Source organism: Leptidea sinapis, chromosome 25, assembly GCF_905404315.1.
Source record: "Leptidea sinapis chromosome 25, ilLepSina1.1, whole genome shotgun sequence".
In the NCBI taxonomy this organism is placed as follows: Eukaryota; Metazoa; Arthropoda; class Insecta; order Lepidoptera; family Pieridae; genus Leptidea; species Leptidea sinapis.
In genome coordinates, this window is record NC_066289.1 from 8,533,554 (window position 1) to 8,554,788 (window position 21,235).

Consider the following 21,235-nt stretch of genomic DNA (forward strand, 5'->3'; position numbering starts at 1 on the left):
AATTACAATATATGCAAAGTGATGCAACAAAATACACAAACGTCAATTACTGAATGCCTAACACGAGTAAGTCAAAAAAATGTAACTTAATAAGTAAAAACATAATTATAGTTATCGAGTACATACTTATAGTACAATGCAGTAGATGTATCAATCCACACATACTGTAAATAAAATAAAGGCATTATGCGAGCATTTTAAAAATAAAAAAATAAAAGAATTGGACTTGATGGCAAAATCAAATAATTAATGGTTTTTAAAAAATGTAAGACAAAAGGGTCGTAATAAATGACCCAGAGATGATACAAGTATTTATAATGAAAACATATTCCATAAAATAAAAGTTAAAAGTGCGGCCATCGCCGATGTTGAATGAAATATTAATTACGTTATACTTCATTAATAAAGTTTTCATAGATTTTTGAGGCGTGACGTCAGAATCGGCCGCCATGACACTTACGACAGTTAAATTACTATTACTTATTTTCTTGCTGAAATATAGTTGAATTTATAAGTTTATAGTTGATGTGTACCGACATTACTGAATTCCATTAAATTATTCGTTATTTGACTAAATAAGATCAACAAAATTTTGAGATAATTAATAAGTTCTATATCAAGATACATCAAATTATGGATATGTCGTACCCTGCCTCAATCTAAATGTAACTCTTTTTCATCTCATGCTCGCTGGGTTATTGGGTTGCCAAAGACTATAGTAGTAGAGATAGTACACTTTTGTGTCTATAATAAAGAAAAAAATAGAGCTTCTGAAAATATCACCCAGTGTTCTATGAACGGCTACATCACTTGAACTTGCGTAGAGACGTCGATTCATTGTGTGTCTTCTACCGCATTGATCACGGGGAGTGTTCCGAAGCGCTGTTTCACCTGGTTCCTGCCGCCGAATTCGACCTTCGCACGACACGCCACTAACTAGGATATCGTCCCACAACCTGGATCCATTCCGCGAATGAGCTTCCTTGTGCGGTGTTTCCGGGAAAATACGATCTCGGTACCTTCAAAAAAAGCGCGTACACTTTACTCAAAGGCCGCCAACGCTCCTTCCTGATTCCTCAGGAGTTGCAAGAGAATGTGACCAGCTGACCCGTACGCTCGTTTGTCCTCAATTTCCATAAAAAAATACCAATACTCTTCTGTAAGTATGTTGATCTAGTATATACAATTACACACTTAAATCATTAATCATAACTTTGGCTAGAAACTCAACAACATGTCAAATGTTGTTTAACTTTACAAACTGATTTGCTTATCTAGGCCGGTTTGCTTAAGTTGTACCTTGCAAGGTACCTCAGCTATTTCAGCCATATTCAGTCAAAATCCGGCTTCGATTAACAATAACAACTATTGAAGATTGATGATATAATAATATTGACACAATCTTACACAAATTATCTTGCCCGAACTAGGCATAGCCTGTACTATGGGTGCAAGACAACGATATATTTAATACAATATACTTACGTAAACATACATAAATACAAATAAACATCCATGACTCGGAAACAAACATTCACATTCTACATTTAAATGATTGCACTGGGCTTAGAACCCGGGACCTCTCGCTTAGTAGGCAGGGTCACTAACCACTGGGCTATAGGGATCGTGAATAATTTTAAAAACGTTTATTACGTTTTGATTAAATAATGATCTTATTATTGTTGTTAATTAAATGTTTTTTTATATTGCAATTAAGGGATCGGTTGTTAGGATCCTTATGTAAAAAATAATATTTTTTAATAACATACCTTTTCCCTAAATAAAATTTAAGTCATTAGATTTAGGATTGGTCTCCGCTATTGAGATCCAACTAGACACCGTAGGCGTAGTCGAAAGGTGCGTCAACTAATACTACGCCCAAGTGGGCGTACTCGAGCCAGTCTCGAAAAATATTTGACGATAACCTGCCACATGTTCTGTTAAAGTTTGCTAATAATTGAAACTAAAATGCCGGGCTCCGTAGTAAAATTTTGTAAAAATAATACTACAAGAAATAACAAAGACACTGGGATCAATATCATCAGTTAGTAGTTTTCACATTATTAATTTCAATGTAAAATAACACGAAGCGTATGTTACAAAATTTTAAAGATGTCATAGAGTGTCAAGATGCACACAAGCATCTTATAGTTGAGGTAATAAAAAAGCTATTGTTATTAGATAGTGCCGTATCTAGTTGGAGCGCAGCGGAGACCAATCCTTAATCTAAGTCAGTACCTATTCAAAATCAAAAATCAAAAAATCAAAATCAAAACGTTTATTGAACTCATAACATTGATTTACAATGGCTTAAGTTCAGTCATACACTAAATTTCATAATAATAAATAAATAATATCAAACAGACAAAATTAAAATCAAACAAATCAAATAAGTAATATAAATAACATCAAACAATTAAAATCAAATAAAACAAATCACACTTTAAGTAGATCAATTCAATTCCAGGCTGCTTTATCATTTAAATAATCTTGGATATTGTAATAGCCTTTGCTGCTTAATTTACTTTTTGTGTAGGCTTTGAATTTATTTATAGACATATTTGCTATATGTTCGGGGAGTTTATTATAGAAGCGAACACACTGACACCTAAAAGAATTACTGACTTTATGGAGTCTTGTGGCAGGCATGACAAGTCTACCCCTATTTCTAGTATTAATACTATGTAAGTCACTTAGTTTTGTGAACTTATTTTTATTCTTTTGTACAAACATCAAATTCTCGTAAATGTATTGTGAGGCCACTGTCATAATACCTATTTCTTTAAACTTATTCTTTAACGAAATTCTAGATCCCATGTTATAAATGGCTCTAACGGCTCTCTTCTGCAGCACAAATATCGTATCGATCTCAGCAGCATTACCCCATAGCATTTGAACATTTCTCATCCAACTCAGCCATCTCGCTTTTCAACTGTCTATTCCTGGCTAGCATATCAATTAATTCCTTTTCATTTTCATCCCTTTCCTTATGCAACTGCAGGATTTCCTCTTTAGCTGCCTTTAATTGCTGCAAAGTCAGTTGGAGGTTAATCTCCTCCTGACGAGCTAAGGCTCCGCGAGTCATCATTTTGGTCGTTTTATACAAAACAATATCCAAAAACAATGACTTACAAGGTTATAAAATAGTAGAAGTTTATAAAATAAAATACAAAGACAAAAAAAAATTAAAATTATTGAAGTAATATCATGATAAGTAGTTTTATGTGGTGTATAATATATTATAGTGTGTTAGTTATTTTGTTATTTTGAAAAGAAATACTCCCTGAGATTATTTTGAATCCAATCTTCTGGTTCCTTTTGTACAGTTTAAAATCCGACCGTTAGCACGAACAATTTTAAGTACACCGGACACCGGTCTGCACTCTGCAGCTGTTGAACTTTATACACTTTTATTTAATAGTTTACCGACATTAAAATTTACTTGCATAACATAATATTTTATATTTTGAAGTCTAAAAATTATTTTAAAATAGAAATAAATTTAACAAATTAAACTTGACATTAGTATTGCCAGACCTTCAACTCTTGTAAATAAAATTTGTATACTGTTAATGTTAGTTGCCAATTTATGTTTGTGTATTTACTTTTGAAGATGGGATCTGCTTGTGCTGCTAAATCTACTCCAATTTAAACGCCGTTCACCACCACCATGAGACGGGTCCACCGGCTTAGTCATCCCTGACGGAGACTCAGATATATCAACTAAATCAAACAGGGTATACAGTATTTAGCGCACCTAGTGTACAAAGTCCAAGTGTATTTGCTATCTTTCGTTACGTAGGATATTTATTTATTTACTGACACACCAACAGAATAAACTACAAAACATTACAATAATCATAATTTTCAATAACAATCTGCTTACGAATGCCAGTTGGTGCATACATCACTCTTATTGGAAGACATTAAATTAAATACAAAATAAAGTTCGACCTACAATTTTGACAATGAGTTGAAGCAAATTATTTAAATAATAGAAATAAAAAGAAAAAATATATTTAGTTACATGAATATCAAGTAACATTTTAATATTTCTGAATAGAAATGTGCGTTTTTTTTTTATAGATTTGTCACTGAGTCATGAAAAATATCAAAATCTTTGGTATCGCTCTGTCCGCCATCCCGCCGCATATTATATAGAAGAGCGCTAAAACTCAGCATATTTTGACATGATGCGTTCCTCTTTTCCATCCTACCCGGCCTGTCCTGTTGAAATGCCTGATGTGAGAATAGGGTATGGGTATCTTCATTTAAAGTTAAGTAGAACCAATAGATGATAGATCACAGCCCTGGTTCAATGAGTGAGATGTGAAGGAGATATAAATGAACCTCCACATAATTGCATAGTATTGCTTCTTGATACTTCATAAACAAGTATTTGATCCAAATAGAGCCGTAACTGAGATAGTAAGATGAATGCATTGTTATGAAGATCTAGGTCTCATTTTCTTTAGGGTAAGTGTGACAATAATGACCAGAGGAAATGGCCGGCCAGATTCTCGCGAGCAACCGTCGGAGCACCACAAAATGAGAGGGGACTTTTGTAGTTCGCTCGCTTAAACTACTTTACCTTCAACACGTGAGGAAGATTTGTCTTTACCTGACATATATCAACCACAGACTTGTAACGGAAAAGATAGTTAACTTTTATAACCTACTAGCTGGCCCGACAGACGTTGTTCTGTAGATAATAAAAGGAATTTGCCAATAATATCTGATAACATCAAGAGTTATTCCGTAAAAAATGCTCCCTGTTGTTATTATGAAGTTGTTTCACAGCGGAATTGTCAAACGGTGCGTCACTAAATTCTCTCATAAAAAATATGTCCATACAAAACAAATATCGAAAATAATAATAATTATATAAGGCCCACCTTGTATAATTATTATTTATAAAAGAAATCACCCTATTGGAACATGCTCACAATTTTGCAAATGGCCGCCAATGTCAAATCTGTTTTGACATTTATGGACTAGACAGATGCAGAATACAAGTGAACAAGCCATGGAGCAGTACACTTCCCAAGAACGTGGAATAATTGTGTATATTTTTTGCGTAACAATTTGTCTGTGGTGTTGGCGCATCGCGAATTCCGTCGCCGATTCCCCGGCCGTCTGACACCGACTGCGCAAACACTGCGCCGTTTGGCCACCAACTTTGGAGAGTATGGAACCACACGAGACGTTACCAAGAGTGGGCGGCCCCGGAGCACCCGTTCTGCCGAGAATATCGCCGCTGTTGCCGAGGATGTCGTGCAGTCGCCGGAAAAATCGAACAGACGCCGTGCCACGCAATTAGCCATCAGCCGGACGTCCCTAAGGCGAATTTTGGTCAAAGACCTGCGCATGTTCCCGTACAAAGTCCAGTCCGTGCATCAGCTGCTGCATGCCGACCGCCAAAAGTGCGTAACTTACGCCCAAGCCATCCTCAATCTCGAAGAAGAAGTGAACGATTTTTCAACGAAAATCATAATGAGCGATGAGGCGCATTTCCACCTTAGTGTGTACGTGAACAAGCAAAACTATCGCTTCTGGGGCACTGAAAATCCACGAGTGATGCACGAGGAGCCATTACACCCGGTCAAAGTGACTGCATCGGGCCTTTTTTTTCGAGAACGCCGCTGGCCAAACGACAACAGTGGACGGTGCGCGCTATAGGTAGACCGAGATTTTCTGCCGCGATTGGACGAATTAGGACTGCAGGACATGTGGTTTCAACTGGACGGAGCAACGGTACACACTGCGCGAGCCACAACCGATATTCTGAAGGCGGCGTTCCCGGGTTGCCTCTTCTCTCGTTTTGGCGATTTGCACTGGCCCGCAAGATCGCCTGATTTAACCGTTTCAGACTTTTTTGTGGAGTTTATTGAAGTCCCGTGCTATCGTGAACAAGCCCGATACTCTGGAAGCCCTCAAGGACAACATTTGACACGGGTGTGAGAATCTGTCGCCCGATGTTCTCGTTGAAATGATGAAAAATGCCATAAAACGAGCCCGTATAGCAATCAATTGTGACGGCGCCCATTTGGCCTATATCATTTTCTCGACTTGACCACTACAATTCTAAAGGTTTAAATAAACATAATCAAAAAACAGAATTGAAGTTTTTCATTTAGAAAAAAAAGAGAGCCAAACAACATCGGATGACTTCTTTTGGCCCACCCTGTATATAAATCGAAATAAAACCTATCCTATCTCTCAAATTGGTGCAAACTGCACTCCATAAAGTAATGTCCATTAAAATCTGTTCATTAGTTTAGGAGTCCATCGCGGACAAAATACGTGTCACGTAATTTATATATATAAAGATTATTTAAAATATTTAGTAACTATTAAAGATTATGATATTTTATAGTATGAAAAGAATTTAAGCTAAGTAAATTCAGTACACAGGTGTTTCTAAGTAAATTTATTAAACATGTATAAAAAATATCTTTAGATACTATTTAAGGTGTGATACGTCATGTGATATTAATACTTTTAGATCCTAAAACATACTATCTGATATAATGTGTTTGTGCATGAACAATGAGATAACAGTAATAATTTCTTAAACCAAGAGCAAATAAATACATTAATAAAGTAAACAACTGTTCCTATTTCTTATGATTTACATACATACATACATAATACACACTATTATATATTATCATACAATGAGCTGAAGAAATTCAAATATGTTAATAAACATATTGTTAATTACACAATATGCATATTTAATACTTCTGGTAGAATCATATTCTTATAATACTGTAGGTATAATATAATAACCGCCAAATAAGATGGCGACAGACCGCCATCTTAGTAACATCATAATAACCAATCAAAAATGAGTATCATTTCAAATTAACGAATGCTTGCTGACGTCACCCAAACATTAATATGATAACGTTCGATGCCTGTTTCAAAGCGCGGTTATAATGTCACATGTCAACTATTTTCGCACCACTGTTATCCACTCGACAGGTTCATCTTGAATAAACTCAAGTTTCTGGTACAATCTCTTAGCACCTTCATTTCCAACTACACAAAAAGCTAATACAAATTTCCCTTCCTTCGCTAAAGTGTTTGATATAAGTTTCAAAACTAACTCGCCATATCCTTTCCTCCTATGATTCTCAACGACATAGAGATGGCCTAGGGCCCCCATTTCTTTGACGAAACACCATGCTATTAATTCATTGTTTTTGTAGAGGCCATAGCCTAGTTTGGCTTTTATCAAGAGCTTGAAGTACCAAACAGATCCAGGATGTTTGTGGGGCCAAGTATCGTCGGCTATTTGAGCGTCTTCCATACTTAACAACTCAAATTTAAAACCGGAAGGTAATCTGGAATGCAGAAAATAAGAGTAAATTTTTTTGTAGCTTTCTAGTGATTTTAAATAGTTTAAATTAGTTTTTTCGTGTCCACATAATATGAACGGCGAAATTGTCAATATATAAAATGATATTTCGTATAATAAACAAAAGAAGGCGCTATATCAAAATGTGAAATTCAGGCAATAATTCAGCTCTTTCTATTAACTATTGCGGCTTATAAGAGACAAGCTCTCTAACAGACAGGCATACGGACAACGGAAATATAACAATGGCTCACCTTGGTTACCCTCCGCGTACTGTGCATTATAATGATCCTATGTTTTCGGGGCGTTTCGTTTAAGCAGGGTTATCAATAGGAAGTAGAAAGATTGCACATTTATTTATTTGGGACGAGACGAGCAGGACGTTCAGCTGATGGTAATTGATACGCCCTGTCCATTACAATGCACTGCCGCACATGATTCAACCTCAAACCCTCTGAGCAGCACTACAATTGCGCTTGTCACCTTAGACATAAATTGTTAAGTCTCATTTGCACCAGTAATTTCACTAGCTAGTGCTACGGCGCCCTTCAGTCCGAAACAAAATAATGCACGGCAGAAATAAGCGCCGTAGTGGTGCCCATAATCTACACGGCATCCTGTGCAAAGAAATATGCGTAGAATACAATTTTCCTTTAGGATTATAAATACATGTAATGACAACATTGGCCCTTCCCTATCACTGCAAGTAACTGGTCTTACAGCTTTATTAAGTTACTTGCCCAAATTATCGTCGGTTTTGCTCACGACATAAAGTAGACAAGTTAGAAAATTAAGAAAAAAAAAGGAAAATATTTTACATATCATTACACATTATACTAGAGGAAGATCTAACAACCAACTTCTCGATTTCAAAAAAATAATCAGATAAAAGTATAAATAAAGGAATAACAGACAAGGCTGCATGGTCTAAGTCTCCTGCCTGCTCCGAATGAGACAAATTGAAAATAACAGACAAGGGTGTCAATATTCTAAGAGACAAGGCTGTAAGGTCCTGTGGCTGCTGTCTGCCCCGGAAGAGAAAAATTGAACAAAAAATAAGAGATAAGGCTGTATAGCTTATGGCTCTTGCAGTTTTACTCTATTTGTCTTTTTCGAGACATGACAAAGACAATAATAACAGACGAATCTAACAAAATTTGCCAATAACCGCTCTATGGAAGTGTTAATTACTTACGAGACATTAAAGTTTGGCGTTTCATTATAGTAAAATGTATCCGTAACCGTAATCGTAGTGAAGCTTGATAGATTCTTCTTAGTAATTATTCGCTTCATGAGATCCGACACGTTTTTGGGTGTAAACGGTATATGGAATGATCGATTCCAATCTATCAGTTTAGTTCGCATTAGTGCGTCTTCTAATTCTGTTGTATCATCTTTCGGACATAGCACCACAACTTCATAAAATGTACCCTGAAAATCATTATCAATTCAATTAATTTATATGTATTAGTATAGATAAATCAACATAAATATATTTATTATATTAAACTAATGCAATTTATAAAAGAAAAAAATGTCTTTATATCACTGTTGCGACTTTAAGATCTCTTATGGAAATAGCACGTTTTTACACAAATGATGTGAACAGGAGGGTTCATTCTTAAGACATTTGTTTTTACCACACATTATCCATACATTTTGACAACTTTCAAGATCTTCAATGTGCTTGCAATGGTGTTTAAAAATTTAAATATGTACCAAAACTTAGGGAGGATGCCAGATTCAAACCCGCACCGAACGGAGGTCGTGCCTCCAACGCTCAGTCCGTATGAATGTCTCAGTCTGAGCATCGGCCAACATCTATTTTTCATACCCCTAAATGATAAGGGTGACCTAAATATTTAGGTCACCCCTAAATATTTTTATTTTATTTTATTATGATTCAGCATTAAAAATACATACAACTTCATATTTTGACCCATATCCGATCTACACCTATTTTTGTATCGCGATTTTTATTTTATTCTGTTTCATCCACAGATCCGCAAAGGGGTTTGCGATCGTATACAATAATTCAAGCACGATAAATTTTATGTACGATATGTTTGGTAGGACTGAGAATCTGTCGTCATCTTATATCCCAAAAATTTTAATAATTACTTTATCTGGCAATACAACGTTTGCTGTGTCAGCTACTAATGTATATAAATGTCAGCTTTTCATTTTCATATCTCTCATATCATATTTTCTGAACCTAATTTTAAAATTCGTAGTCTTTTCATTTCTGATACAATGTCATATAGCAAAAAAAAATCAATTCCCAGTTCAATCAGGTAATTACTTTAAAAATCTATGAACGGACTTAATTAAAATATTGTCTTCTTTCAGTAAAATGTTTCATCTACAATATTTAAGGTGGCATGTGGCTCCATGTGGCATAGTGGGACACCATGTATATTATAAAGATGGGCATGTTGTTCTAATAAAACGTATTTTGAAACAATTTGTTGTCACTTACGTAATCTGCCTCAAAATTAAATTTAAATTTACCCAAGATGAGCGCGAAGTTATTTGAATGTTCGAATCACGCATAATCTATAAATTTTGACACAAATTTAATTGGAAAACCGTTTTTTTTGTATGAAAATGCAGTAGGATAAACAAATTAATTCATCGTTGATAGAGGATCAATCACTTCAGCTGATTTATAATTCAAGGAAGTTGTGATAAGTCACATATTTTCCTCATATTTTACACGAACGTAGTAAATGTATTATCACTGTAACGTCGTTGATAAAGTTAAAACAAAATATAAAAAATCTTGTATCTCTGTTTTTTTTGAAGCTGTGAAAAACTAAAATTTCGTAACCAAATTTCGTATCTAAATCTAAAACTTATGGATCTACTTTTTTACCTAAAATAAACAAATTTAGCCAATTTAAATATCGTTGAATCTCGTCGTTAAAAAAAGTTATCACTATGAAGTGCGGACGTAACTTTTGAAGTAAAACTTATTTAGGCGTGAATATAACTGGACGACAACTCAGTTTATGCAAGACGACGTCACGTTTCTGTACCATCCGGTTTTTGGTTTCTTCGCCCATTATTTTGAGAGCTTTTTAATCACTGTGTGGTATTTTATTACCACAAACAAAACCTCTGTGTTCCCTGTATATATAAGCTTACTTTGTATTTAGTTTTAGTTGTTGGTGAGAAATAAAGGTATATTATTATTATTATTTTTAGAATGAGAGTATCAGAGAGTCAAATATATAAATAGCATATAAATGAATTGTTACGTTTAATTTGAGAACTTTACTTAGTCATCCATTAGTGCCTACGGACCTTAGTTTGTGATTCAGTTTGGCACTTGTTTGATTTCTTTTAATAATACATGACTCATTAATACTAAATTTGTATGTCGTGCTTGCTACTATACGTGAAATTTGAAGTTTTTTGTAACAACAAATGATTTAGTCCAAAGATTTAACCGGACATGGCACTAAACAGTTGAACAAGTTGAATCGTGTACAATATTGACCTTGAAGCTCTATTAACCATAAATTCCTACACTTTATTGCCTATTGTAATCTTGAATACGACTGCTTACCAAACATAACAAAACCAGTATGTTACAGTGAATTATAGTTACATTTTATATTTCGCTAAAGGAATAATATTACATACCAACCACCTCATGTAATTTAAATAATGAAGTATTCGAAATTGATTGCACAATAAGTGTATTGCCCACTCTTATGTCACACGAAACTGGTAAAAGGTATGGACAAGTGCCGAATTGCGTCATTTAATAATCGACGTAATTAAATTTCGTAACATTATGACTTAGTTGGGCCTTGTTAAGTCTTGGTAAAACACTTATTACTAAATAACTACTACATACCTTTACATTCAGAGCAACAAGTCCATTAGTTAAATCTCCGAATGGAACATACGCTTTAAAACCATAATCAGCTCCATTATTTACAATATGCTCTGCAGTATCCAATGTTGTATACGCAGATATACCACGCGGCCAGTCAGATTTAAAAACACTTTTTAATTCACCCCATCGCTCCATCGGCAAAAATACCAAAGGCTCAGACATTGCAACACTGCAGAATTTAGCACAAACTTTTTATTATTTTGCAAAACCTTCCATAAAAAATGACACCACTTTACGCCAACTTAAGGCCACAATTACTTAATTTTATTTTTTATTAATGAAGCTTCGGAGTGAGAGCACTAGTATTTATTTGTTGTTTGTTTAATAAATACTTTACACTGATTCTAAATACGTGTATCGAGCTTGCAGTCCTATCATATACTCATCTGCAGACTGCAACAATCATCCCGTTGCTAGGTTCTAATGACTTGTGTGTTGTTGGTCGCATAATGATAATCGTCGAGAGTGCAATGACAATAACAATCTATTAATAAACAGTTATCAGTTTATTCAATTCCAGTTATATAATTATTTTACCATAGAGTACTGATGGATACTTACTTATTAAATATTGCATAACACATGAAGTATGAGCTTGTGTTTCAATGTTGCTAGCGTTATGACGTATAAAGGGAATAATTATATCTTTTACGGATTAAGCTTCATTCTTCTACAATATGATCCCAGAAAATGTACAAAACAAATGTGTTACGAAATTTAAAAGAATTTTTAAGAAACGTTAGTGTGGGAAAGGTTACTCTATAGCATAAACGGTTTTCTTAATGACACCACGGACTGGGAATAAAGTGAACACCCTCAGGCTCTTTAATTATAAATGTTTATTGTACGATATCACATTGCAATCCATATATTTATATAAAAAAAGCCCGCTGAGTTCCTTGCAGCCATTCTTCTCAGGTCTGAGGAAGTCTCTTTTGAATGGGTGGTAGTGTTTGACGTTCAATAAGTGATTTTGAATCTATTTCGAATAAAAATATTTGAATTTAAATTAAGGAGAATTATGCTAGAAGCTCCAAAATAGATGTGATTGAATATGTTAATTATTTTGCTGTACGATTCTTTAATCGTACCTTTGTACGATCAAGTTGTCTCCAAACGGCTTAAATCTTTAAGGTTACATAGAAGAGAGGGGCCCAGAATGAGGGGTCACGTCAAGCTGATAATTTGCATTTTTTGCCGCCTCATTTCCGTACCAACACTCCTATCACAAATTGTATTACTAACGTCCATGGATGGTTGCTTTGTACTATCCATCTGGCGAGCAAGTTGTACCAACTGTAGTTAACTTAGAGTAAAGCAGTACTAAATCTAAAATCTAAATTAGACCACTCGTCAGAGACCGAGATACACAGCGGTGTTTAATATAATAGCGTGAACAGGCATAAAAGGCATTTATTTTCCCAAAATTGATTCCGTTAGAATTCTAGCAGTATCTAGTGATGTCATTTATAATATACTAGATACTACTATCGCTACGGAAAAAAAAAAAATGGCGTTTAGAGAGAGAAGAAGCGGCGCAAGAAACTCTCGTGTGAGTTTCTTATATATTTATTCTACAATTCACTTTTTGTTGTTTTTGTATAGGTTTAGGTTACAACCAATAATTAGTTATAATTTTGACGTATAGAAAATAGTATCTATTCCTACATTTAATTTACGTATAATTTTATAAGTTTGAATTTTTAAGTCTTTTGTATTTATATATACTGTACTATAACGTCGCAAATAAACATTTTTTCTTTTCTTAACATAAAAATTAATTATAAAAATTCAGAAGTTCGTTTTTTGCCATGCGAACTTATACTTGATAGACTATGAAGTGTCGAATATACCGTTGACTCTCACCACGGTGGCCGCTTTTCTATCTTCGTTCGCCACCTACCATTGTAATTTCGGTGTCCGAAATCATATGCAAGTTATTTCGACGCTTTATAAAGTAGACAACGCTCTTGTGATTCCTTTGGTGATACAAGACAGTAGGTGATATATTAGATGAACGGTATATATGGTCGTTTCTCAGCCTCTTCCATAAATTAACTACTTATTTTAATATAAGGGATAAAAGTTTGTATGGGGTTCGTCACTATCAAAATTAAAACCATGAAACTTTGTATTTAAGCACTTGGCAAGAAGAAATTACCTAATTCATAGTTTGTACGGGTTTTGAGCAATGTCGTCAATAAGTGGGCACCTTATGCCATACTAAAGCAATACCCGTATTTACTTTCGATGGCCACTGTCCAAGCACGTTTCATGTTAGGAAGAATATATTATGGCTCACACCACATTATGCGCTAAGTGCTTCAACTTTGTCTTGATAGGCCTGTTATTTGCATTTTTTGTATCTGGTTCTTCTTGTTTCTGTCTGAGTATTTTGGCTTATTAAAAAGGTTGGTAATGGTCCCTTAAAAATGCCAGGCACTCTTACTAAAAACAATTACCAATTTTGCCGTATTTTGTATTAAGCACGATTAAATACAAAGACATAACTATCTGTATAATAAAAGCCGCTTAAAATTTGACAAGAAAAAGGAATCGGTGCAAAAACAAACCAATTTTGGTTCAAGCGTAAGCCAATGAACATATCCATCATTTATAAATCCCAATTTCCAAATACAAAACATTTTGTAAGCTGGAGCGTTATCCTTATTAACCAGTGAAGGCAAGAACGTTGCTATTCTTACTAAGAAGATCATTTGGGACGTATTTTATCATGAATTCTGCATAACCCTTTCTAAAAGGTTCCAAGCAAAATAGATATGGCAGATTATTCGCACCGACATTCAACCACGCCATGGGCTCATGTTTTAACGAATACAGTACGTAAGTAAAACCATTACTCGCAAGAAATTGGAAATAGTCCCTTGAAAATTCGCTTATATACGCCCAACCAACAAAATCGAAATGTGCAGGACCAGAACGACAACTGAAATCACAAAGGGGATAATTCTTAATTATAATTATTCTAGTTCAATAAAAATAGTTTAGGATAATCTTGTCATAAACTTGTTAAAATTATTACTTAAACAAAACATATAAACGCGCTTTTATCTAGCGATAAAACATTTGCGATAACAATGTTGACTGGACACAGTTAACGACTGTACGTACTGAGTGGAATCGTTTGTCATAAAATGTTTAACAGCTTTATCATCTGAAGTGATTAGTATGGAAAGTTCTGCAGATATTCTCTTCAATAGACCCAGGGCTACGCTTGCTTCTGGTACAGTTAAAGTCCTATCCCATAATATGAGTTTAGTGGTTTTAAGACATTCTTCCATAACACTTTCTCTTAAGGGATGAACAAATACCTCGTAATATTTCTGCTATAAATGGTTAACTATTTGGGAAACATATATAAATAAAACATTGCTTTTCATGCTTATCCATCTACTTCTTTTTCTTTTGATGATTGATTGATTGATTAGAATCAATATCAATTGATGGAAATATTGTTATACACTATCGAAATTTTAATATTAAAAGTGTGTTATATGAGCATTAGGTCACACCTAATATCACACTGATATTTAAACATATTAACATTTTTAGACTTTTTACATACAATATCAAATTTAGTTGATTTGATCTATTTCCATATATTTGCCTCATCAACTCAACCCATGCTACCATCCCTAACGGAGAATCAGATATATCCACTAGAGGAAACAGGGTATTACCCGCACCTATTTTACGAAATAGAGCACAACTAAATGCCTCAATCCATAGTTTATTTGCTATCTTTCGTTATGCAGGATATTTGTTCATCGTATTGTTTAGACATGATGCGTTCCTCTTTTCCATCCTACCCTTTGGGCAGGGTTTGTTTCCCTTTCAATGATCTTAGTGTTATCTTGTTGAAATGCCTGACGTAATGCCTGGTTTGTCTTGTACTTTTATCTTTTTATATTAAGTATAACCTGTGAGTGTTGTGTGTGTATGAATATTCTCATTCCAAGTTCCGTAAAACTAATCGATGATAGATCACAGCCCTGGTTCAACGAGTTAGTAAAGCAGTAGGTGTATCAAAGCTTGGCTGGGGAACTGATACATAATGAAAACTTCTGAGGAGGAGATATAACTGAACCTCCATCCTCCTGAGATAGTTTGATAAATCCACCACGTGGCTTATGAAGAACTATGTGTGAAATGAAATGAAATGAAATATATGTTTTTTTGCACACCACAAAATAATTAAACATAACAAAAATCGAGACCAGAGATTACCAAGAAAAGCTCCGATCGTACCACAGATAAACAAAATAATGTTTCATATCAATTTGTTACCAATTACAAAGATATAACAACTACACCCAAGACAATAAGTTTTTTATATGCTAATGTTCGCAGTATAGTAAAGCCTGGCAAAGTTGATGAGATGAAGTGTATAGTGGAAACATTTTAAACACCTATACATGTCATAATTTTTACGGAAACATGGATAAAAGACGAATCCGAAGCCTAGAGATTGACATTGCCAAACTATACACATTACTAAAACTACAGGAAATCCACAAGAGGTGGTAGAGTGTCAATCTACATACACGATACTCTGAAACATGAATTTATCGATGAACTTTGTGATGACGGTAACCACCACCTATGGGTACATGTGGATAAGTTTTCTTTAGATATTGGAGCCATTTACAAGCAACCTACATCACACACAAAAAATTTTTTGAAAGCTATGATAGACAGTTACAGAATAGGAAAAGAGCTATAATTTTTGGAGACTTTAATATAAATTTACTCAAATAAGATAAATTTGTGACAGAATATAAGCATTTATTAAAAGAAAATGGATTTAAGTTCTTAAATAAAATTCACAAAAAATACTGCACACGAGAGTCAGATACCTCAAAAACTATAATGGATCACGTTGCCTCTTATCTACGGGATAATAACTACCATATGGTCATAATTGACAGCGCAATGTCTGATCATAAGCAAATATACTTTGAAGTAGATAAAATTCATCCAGAACGACCGAATCGAATTGCTTACGAAGCAGTTAAATATGATAGACTTTACAAAATAATTAATGACACTTTGAGCCCAGGAACTAATTTATTTACGGAATACAAAAAATTGGAGATCCTATTATTAGAAGCCATATCTAAGAGTAAAATTACAAAAATAAAACGCTTGAATCCACCAAGATCAGACTGGATAAACAAGAACTTGATTGAATCAATAAATAAAAGGAACACGTTATGGCATAAAATGAAACAAACACCAGCTAACGACAAGCTCAAAGAAGAGTTTCGACAGCAAAGAAACTCTGTACAACTAGACATACAAAAATCAAAACGTCAATACTACCTTAATTCTTTTAAAACATGTAAGAAAAATCCTTTAAAAATGTGGCAACTTGTCAACAATTTGACCAATAATAAGATAAATAAGACTCACATCCCATCAAAAATCACTGGTCCGACAGGCCCGCTTTTAAATGCCAAAGATATATGCGAATACTTCAATTATTTCTTTTCAAACATAGGATCTGAACTTGCAAGTAAAATTCCAATACATCACAACAACAATTTGAAACACACACTAGCTTCAAACATAAAACCTAATGAAATCTAATTAGTTGAGGTGGCTAAAATTATTGAAAATTTGGATATAAACACGAGTTCGGGTATCGACGGTATAAGCACAAAAATAGTAAAATGTCTCAAAGATCTCATCATTCCTCATTTAACAGAATGCATAAATTCATGTCTAAACGAAGGACATTTTCCGGATTGTCTGAAACTTGCTAAAGTAAACCCGATTTTTAAATTAGGTAATAAAATGGACCCTGGTAACTATAGGCCAATATCGGTGTTACCAATAATGTCAAAGATTTTTGAAAAAATTCTACACACTCGGCTTAGTGAATACTTAGCCAACATAAATTTTCTTTCTCAAAAACAATACGATTTTCGACTGAGGTCAAATACTCTAGCAGCTACAATAGACTTGGTTACATCAATCAAAATCAACATTGATCAAAAGAAAGTAAATTTAGGCATATTTATTGATTTAAAAAAAAGCTTTTGATACAGTCAGTCATGATTTACTTTTAATGAAGCTAAAAAGTATAGGTATTTCAAATACTGCTTACGATATTTTAAAATCTTACCTTAGCAACCGACACCAAATTGTAAAACTGAAGCCCAGAGTGCGCCTCAAAAAATATCTTACGGTGTCCCTCAAGGATCAATCCTTGGCCCGGTACTATTTTTGATTTATGTAAACAGTATACATAAGATTGGTCTAACAGGGAAAATAACACTTTATGCCGATGATACAAGTCTCTTTTATTCGGGTCACTGCATCAACACGATTATAGAAGACGCACAACATGATCTGAATCTCCTACACATTTGGTTGCAATCAAATTGACTTAGTATAAATACGTCTAAAACCAATTATATTATTTTTGCTGCTAAGAACAAAAAGCTTGGTACATATAAAAGTCTATCAATTAATGGAGAGATAATAAATAAAGTAACAAAAGAAAAATACTTAGGATTAATCATTGATAGCCAACTGACGTGGAAACCACATATTGATAAAATAAGAAATAAGCTCACATCATTAACAGGGGCATTACATGGCATAGCCCGATGCTTCCCAAAACAGGTGAAGTTTATGATTTATAATTGTATGGTTAAAACTTATATAGATTATTTGATCGAGATTTGGGGAACAGCAACTAAAACAAATTTAAAACCGTTACAAACAGTACAAAATAAATTAATTAAAACACTATTTCATTATGACTACCTTACGCCCACTAAGAAAATTTATGAGCAAACTCAAGTCATGAATATAACTCAATCTTATAAATATAATACTTGTATTTTAATTAGAAAAATGCTTACTAAGGATATTCATACACAAATAATATTTACAAAAAAAATCCACGTTCAAAAAATCATGACAAGACAGGCTAATAACATCTGCTTAAGAGCACCAAGAACAAACTATGGAAAAAGAAATTTAATGTTCGAAGGGGCTAAGCTATACAATAAATTGCCAAAAGACATCAAAGAAGTAATATCTTAAATTTGTTTAAGAAACTGTTAAAAAAACATATTTTAAAGGATTTTTCAATAGATACCTAGGAATATAATGTAATATAAATATAGTAGAATTCAGTCTAATTTAATATAATATCATGTAATAAAGTAGTAGTATGTAGTAGTTTAATATAATAATACAGTGTAATATTATTAGTATAATATAACATAACATATAAATCAACTATCTATCTTAAAAAAAAAAGTTAGTGCACCATTTATTATAACAGGCGATTGATGCTTAAATGTAGTCAACGTTGAAGCATTTAAAATGTTATTTATCTCAATATCACTATCAGATAATAAGTGGAGATTCTCCAAAGAAGTCACGGACGGGGGTGGGGAACTGCTATCTGAGTGAGTTGGTGGGATAAAGTTTTTTAATTCATCTTTAGAAGTGTCGCTAGTATCTACTTCGGACAGGGCACCGTGTCTCGGAACAAGAAACAGAATCCGACGAGCTCTATTTTGTTGCATCAATTTTAACTGTGGTATCTGAAAAACGTGAAAATTGGCAATTCTAAAATTCAGTTCAGTAAATATAGTGTATGAATGCAATAAAAAATATAATTATAATAATCATAGTATAGCTGGCATTGTATTCTTGTAATTAATTAATTAAATATATCATTGTCTTGTAACCCATAACACAGGCTATATATGCTTAACTTGGGGCAAGATAATTTGTGTAAATGTGTGTCAATATTATTATTATTATTATTATTATTATTTATATTAAAAAATATATAGCTGAAAAATAGGAATAATCTGTTACTGAGGCACAAGCTTTATGCAACTGGTTATGCGGCTCGACTCGACTCGGCCCAACAAGTAAAACATACCGGAAAGCGACAGGCGACAACAGTTACTAGTCAGTAGTCAGTAAGCGGTTGCCAGTGGGCACCGGCCACGGTGAGCCAGACTACGTTTGCCCGCTGACACGATATCTTAACAAATTACAGTTATATTATATTTATAATAATATTTAGATTTATAATTTTACTAACTTTAGTTAAACTAAGCTTAGCGGCATTTACTTTGCCGAGTCATGGACGTTTAATTACAATATTAAATATTAATAATCATCCATGACTCGGAAACAAAAATTCATACTTATCATTATCAAATGATTGAAGCTACCGGGCTTAGATCCCTGTCTTAGTAGGCAGGGTCAATCACCACTGCCCTATAGGGGTCGTCAATAATTTTAAAACCTCTTGTTACGTATTGATTCAATAATGATCTTATTATTGTAGTGTATTGATTTTTTTTTGCAATTAAGGTTTCGGTTGTTAGTTATTACGTAAAAAAATTTTTTTTTTAATAACATACCTTTTCCATAAATAAAATTTGAGTCCCTTAGACTAAGGATTGGTCTCCGCTATTGCAATCCAACTAGATACCGCAGGTGTAGCCGCCAAGTGCGAAAGTGGCCAATCCTTAATCTAGTCAGTACCTATTAAATTTGTATATTCTTGAATTTTAGTTGCCAATGTATGTTTGTGTATTTAATTTTGAAAATGCGATCTGCTTGTTTTGTTAAATCTAATCCAATTTAAACGCCGTTCACCACCACCATGAGACGGATCAGCCGGCTTAGTCATCCCTGATGGACAGTCAGATATATCAACTAAATGAAACAGGGTATTAAGGCCACCTAGTGTTCAAAATTGAGCACAACTTTATCCCTATACTTGGCAAGACTTTTTATTTTCGATTTATTAATTTTTTTCAGAAATGTTGTCTAGGGTTGTACAGATAAATAATAAAAAAAATCTATCACTTCTAGTTTTTTATTTATTGAATGTATCTTTAAATAGACATTGCCAAGTCGGCCACTATCAACAAGTAAATTTGTGTGTATCCCATAAGACACACTGTCCACCTACCTAGTAACCAAGAATCAACAAAAAAATCATGTTTTTTACTAAAACTATATAGTAGTTTTACTTTAATTTAACGATCAATGGTATATTTTTTTTCAAGACAATCAACAACCTTACAAAGTAATTCAACAAAATAAAAAATAACAAAAAACTAATTTTTCTTCATAATAATCAAGTCTTAATTGAGATCAATCATGTAAATCCGACGATACTTAATCAATATAACATTAAAAACTACTGGAATATTTAAAAAAAAATCAGCATTAGAATGTCAATGATGTAACCGTAACTTATTCCATCTTAAATTATTTAGTATGATATGTAAGGTAACAATCACGGCCTTCCACTGAACACAATCTTATTTTGCATTTTGGGCAAATAATTTTTTCTGCCCTTTCGTACAGTATTTGCACCTTCCCTTAGATGTGAACGTTGGTAAGTGACCAACCTGATCATAACGTCCGACATCAAGAGGCCTTTCAGCTACTGGATTTTTTATTGTCTCCATAGACTGTATGTTAATACCAGACGCAACAACCGTTCTTTGAAAGCTGACTAGGCTCTTGTAGATTTCATATCTAAAGGTTTTTGATGGCATTAGCTTGGATTGGATGGAACTTCTGCGGAATAGAAGTCATGCGTTATTGATGCAAATATCCAAAACTTGGGAAAACAGAAGTAGATACCATCGATGTCCACGTAACTCTGTACGATATAATGCAACGAGCATATCTACTAAATCTTTTTTCGACCTGCTGTAGCTGTCGACGGCGAAGGAGCATAACATGATTATGCAGATGGTGAAGGTACAGGTCTCGAATTAGAGGCCACTGATCTTGAAGTACGGGCCACTGGAGATGGAACTCCTCTTGTCGTATTGGTCAATGAGGGCGATCGATTAACACGCGAACTATTGGGTGTTTCGACTTCAAGGTTTATTTGCACGATTGGTGACGGTGGGAAAACTGTTGGTGATCCAGTATTTGAA

At 33.9% G+C, this 21,235-nt stretch overlaps 1 protein-coding gene and 1 long non-coding RNA gene across 2 annotated transcripts in view; one reads left to right on the plus strand and one right to left on the minus strand.

Moving 5' to 3' along the window:
- Positions 1-21,235, plus strand: part of LOC126972003 (uncharacterized) — a 577,468-nt gene that overhangs the window by 412,407 nt on the left and 143,826 nt on the right. The window lies entirely within an intron of this gene.
- LOC126972033 (uncharacterized) lies at positions 7,202-11,689 on the minus strand. The gene is made up of 3 exons (XR_007731032.1): positions 11,229-11,689; positions 8,559-8,794; positions 7,202-7,349 (listed from the first exon to the last, which is right to left on the minus strand). It is a non-coding gene; the product is annotated as an uncharacterized LOC126972033 (long non-coding RNA).